This window comes from Arachis ipaensis, chromosome B4 (genome assembly GCF_059453495.1).
Source record: "Arachis ipaensis isolate K30076 ecotype BB chromosome B4, ASM5945349v1, whole genome shotgun sequence".
Classification (NCBI taxonomy): domain Eukaryota; kingdom Viridiplantae; phylum Streptophyta; class Magnoliopsida; order Fabales; family Fabaceae; genus Arachis; species Arachis ipaensis.
Genome location: NC_142439.1, coordinates 111,146,855 through 111,151,652, shown reverse-complemented (window position 1 = coordinate 111,151,652; position 4,798 = coordinate 111,146,855). Strand labels below are relative to the sequence as shown.

The following is a 4,798-nucleotide window of genomic DNA, read 5'->3' as shown; positions in this document are numbered from 1 at the left end:
TTATCTAAAATTCCCACCAATGAATTACATAAGTATTTATATCTTATTTTATGTTTTATTTATATTTTAATTATCAAAACCTCATAATCAATTTAATCCGCCTGACTGATATTTACAAGATGACCATAGCTTGCTTCAAGCCGACAATCTCTGTGGGATCGACCCTTACTCACGTAAGGTATTACTTGGACGACCCAGTGTACTTGCTGGTTAGTTGCACCGGAGTTGTGAAAAGTGTGAATCACAATTTCGTGCATCAAGTTTTTGGTGCCGTTGCCGGGGATTATTCGAGTTTGGACAACTGACGGTTCATCTTGTTGCTCAGATTAGGTAATTTTATTTTACTTTTAAGCATTTTATTTTTTATTTTCGAAAAATTAAAAAATATATATATTTTGTTCTTCAGAATTTTTAAGAATGAATTCTAGAGTTTCATCATGATCTGTTGAAGCCTGGCTGGCTGTCAAGCCATGTCTAAATTTTTTGGACCGAGGCTTCCACTTATCATTGCAAGAGCCTTTTGATTCCCATCAATTTGGCTGTTGTATGTAATGCTCTACTGAAGCTTGGCTGACCATTGGCCATGTCTAATCTTTTGGACCGAAGCTTTCACATGAAGCTTGGCTGGCTATAAAGCCATGTCTAAATTTTTGGACCGAAGCTTTAGACTAACATTGCATGATTCCTGGAATTCTTATTAAAAATTTTGGATTTTTTTTATTTTCTTTTCCTAATTAATTTTCGAAAAATACCAAAAAAATTAATAAAATCATAAAAACCAAAAATATTTTGTGTTTCTTGTTTGAGTCCAGTGTCAAATTTTAAGTTTGGTGTCAATTGCATCTTTTTAATTTTTCTTTAAAATTTTCGAAAATACATGCATGTGTTCTTCATGATCTTTAAGTTGTTCTTGATGATTGTCTTTGTTTATTCTTGTGATTTTCTTGTTTTGTGTTTGTTGTTGTTTTTCATATGCATTTTCAATTTGTTAGCATCTCAACATTAAAAATTTTTAAGTTTGGTGTCTTGCATGTCTTTCTTTTCTTAAAAATTTTCAAAAATAAGTTCTTGGTGTTCATCTTGATCTTCAAAGTGTTCTTGGTGTTCATCTTGACATTCAAAGTGTTCTTGCACATTTCTCTTGTTTTGATTCATAATCTTTATGTCTTGTGCCATTTTTGTATTTTTCTCTCTCCTCATAAAAATTCAAAAATAAAAAATATATCTTTCCCTTATTTCACTCATAAATTTCGAAATTTTGGATTGACTTAGTCAAAAATCTTTATGTCTTTCATGTTTTTCGAAAATTTTAAAAAATTTATTTTCAAAATCTTTTTCTTATTTTTATTTCATAATTTTCGAAAACTTTACTAACAATTAATGTTTTAATTCAAAATTTCAAGTTGTTACTTGCCTATTTAGAAAGGTTCAATCTTTAAATTCTAAAATCATATCTTTTAGTTTCGTGTTAGTCAAGTAATCAACTTTAATTTCAAAATTCAAATCTTTCTCAAAATAAACTTAATCATATCTCTTCAAAATTTGATTTCAAAATATTTTCTAACTTCTTATCTTTTCAAAAACTGATTTTCAAATCTTTTTCAATTAACCACTTAACTTTTTGTTTGTTTTTTAAAATTCTTACCTTTTTCAAAACCATCTAACTACTTTTCTCTCTCTAATTTTCGAAAATCATTAACTTCTTTTTCAAAATTCTTTTTAATTAACTAATTGTTTTAAATTTTAATTTCATTCTACTTCTTCTAAAAATTTCAAATTCTAACTAATAATTAAAATAAAAACAAAAATATTTTTAATTATTTCAAAAACTCTCTCTCTCTCTCTCTCTCTCTCTCTCTCTCTCTCTTATCTATTTCTATTTATTTACTTGATTACTAACACTTCTCATCTTATAATTCGAACCCTCTCTCCCTCTGTGTTCGAATTCTTCATCTCTTCTCTCTACATCATTCTTCTATTCTTCTCTTCTTCTACTCACATAAAGGAATCTCTATACTGTGACATAGAGGATTCCTCTTCTTCTCTGTTCTCTTCTTTTTCATATGAGCAGGAACAAGGATAAGAACGTTCTTGTTGAAGCTGATCTCGAACCTGAAAGGACTCTAAAGAGGAAGCTAAAAGAAGCTAAAGCACAACTCTCTGAAGAGGACCTGACAGAAATTTTCGAAAAAGAAGAAGACATGGCAGCCAAAAATAACAATAATAGTGGAGATGCAAGGAAGATGCTTGGTGACTTTATTGCACCCTCTTCTGACTTCTGTGGAAGGAGCATCTCAATTCCTGCAATTGGAGCAAACAACTTTGAGCTTAAGCCTCAATTAGTTTCTCTAATGTAGCAGAATTGCAAGTTTCATGGACTTTCATTAGAAGATCCTCATCAGTTTTTAGTTGAATTCTTGTAAATCTGTGACACTGTTAAGACCAATGGGGTTAATCTCGAGGTCTACAGACTTATGCTTTTCCCCTTTGCTGTAAGAGACAGAGCTAGGACATGGTTGGACTCACAACCTAAAGAAAGCCTGAACTCTTGGGAAAAGCTGGTCAATGCCTTCTTGGCCAAATTCTTTCCACCTCAAAAGTTGAGTAAGCTTAGAGTGGAAGTCCAAACCTTCAGACAGAAGGAAGGTGAATCCCTCTATGAAGCTTGGGAAAGATACAAGCAATTGATCAGAAGGTGTCTTTCTGGCATGCTTTCAGAATGGAGCATCATATGTATATTCTATGATGGTTTGTCTGAATTATCCAAAATGTCATTGGACAACTCTGCTGGTGGATCTCTTCATCTGAAGAAGACGCCTGAAGAAGCCCAGGAACTCATTGAAATGGTTGCAAATAACCAGTTCATGTACACTTCTGAAAGGAATCCTGTGAATAATGGGACAACTCAGAAGAAAGGAATTCTTGAGATTGATACTCTGAATGCCATATTGGCTCAAAATAACATATTGACTTAGCAAGTCAATATGATTTCTCAGAGTCTGACTGGAATGCAAGCTGCATCCGTCAGTACTAAGGAAGCCTCCTCTGAAGGAGAAGCCTATGACGCTGAGAATCCTGGAATGGAAGAAGTGAATTACATGGGAGATTCCTATGGAAACACTTACAATCCTTCATGAAGGAATCATCCTAATCTCTCATGAAATGATCAACAGAAGCCTAATCAAGGCTTCCATAATAATAATGGTGGAAGAAATAGGTTTGGCAATAGCAAACCTTTTCCATCATCTTCTCAGCAACAGACAGAGAATTCTAAGTAGAGCCACTCTGACTTAGCAACTGTAGTCTCTGATCTATCTAAGACCACTCTCAGTTTCATGACTGAAGCAAGGTCCTCCATTAAAAATTTGGAGTCACAAGTGGGTCAGCTGAATAAAAGAGTTACTGAACTCCCTCCTAGTACTCTCCCAAGCAATACAGAAGAGAATTCAAAGAGAGAGTGCAAGGCCATCTACACGTCCAACATGGCCGAACCTGTAGAGGAGAGAAATGCAGTGATTTCTAGTGAGGAAGACCTCAATGGACGTCCACTGGCCACTAAGGAGTTCCCCAATGAGGAACCTAAGGAATCTGAGGCTCATATAGAGACCATTGAGATTCCACTGAATCTACTATTACCCTTCATGAGCTCTTATGAGTATTCTTCCTCAAAAGAGGATGAAGATATTATTGAAGAGCAAGTTGCTCAGTATCTATGAGCAATCATGAAGCTGAATGCCAAGCTATTTGGTAATGAGACTTGGGAGGATGAACCTCCATTGCTCATCAATGAACTGAATGATCTGGTTCAACTGAAATTACCTCAGAAGAAACAGGATCCTGAAAAGTTCTTAATACCTTGTACCATAGGCACCATGACCTTTGAGAAGGCTCTGTGTGACCTGGGGTCAGGGATAAACCTCATGCCCCTCTCTGTAATGGAGAAACTAGGAATCTTTGAGGTGCAAGCTGCAAGAATCTCACTAGAGATGGCAGACAATTCAAAGAAACAAGCTTATGGACTTGTAGAGGATGTCTTGGTGAAGGTTGAAGGCCTGTACATCCCTGCTGATTTCATAATCCTAGATAGTGGGAAGGATGAGGATAAATCCATCATCCTAGGAAGACCTTTCCTAGTCACAGCAAGAGCTGTGATTGATGTGGACAGAGGAGAGTTAGTCCTTCAATTGAATGAGGACTACCTTGTGTTTAAGGCTCAAGGATCTTCTTCTGTAACCATGGAGAGGAAGCATGAAAAGCTTCTCTCAATACAGAGTCAAATAGAGCCCCCACACTCAACTTCTAAGTTTGGTGTTGGGAGGCCACCATTAAGCTCTGAGTCTCTGTCAAGCTATTGACATTAAAGAAGCGCTTGTTGGGAGGCAACCCAATGTTATTTAATTATATTTATATATTTGTTTTCCATTGTTGATTTATGTTTTCTTTAGGTTGATGATCATGTGAAGTCACAAAAACAACTACAAAATTAAAGCGGAATCAAAAACAGCATTAAAAATAGCACACCCTGGAGGACAGACTTACTGGCGTTTAAATGCCAGTAAAGATAGCAGAATGGGTGCTTAACGCCCAGTCTGGCAGCATTCTGGGCGTTAAATGCCAGAATGGACAGCATTCTGAGCGTTTAACGCCAGAAAAGAGTGTCTGGCGTCTGGCTGGCATTAAACGCCAGAAAAGGGTGTCTGGCTGGCGTTAAACGCCAGAAAGGGGCAGCAGACTGGCGTTTAACGCCAGGAAAGGTAGCAGAACTGGCATTAAACGCCAGGATTGGCACACAGAGGGC

The 4,798-nt window shown here is 36.2% G+C and overlaps 1 non-coding gene across 1 annotated transcript; it reads right to left on the bottom strand.

Annotated features, from left to right (window-relative positions):
- Positions 1 to 2,606: 2,606 nt before the first annotated feature.
- Positions 2,607 to 2,710, bottom strand: LOC148568778 (small nucleolar RNA R71). The gene has a single exon (XR_015882333.1). It is a non-coding gene; the product is annotated as a small nucleolar RNA R71 (small nucleolar RNA).
- Positions 2,711 to 4,798: the final 2,088 nt, after the last annotated feature.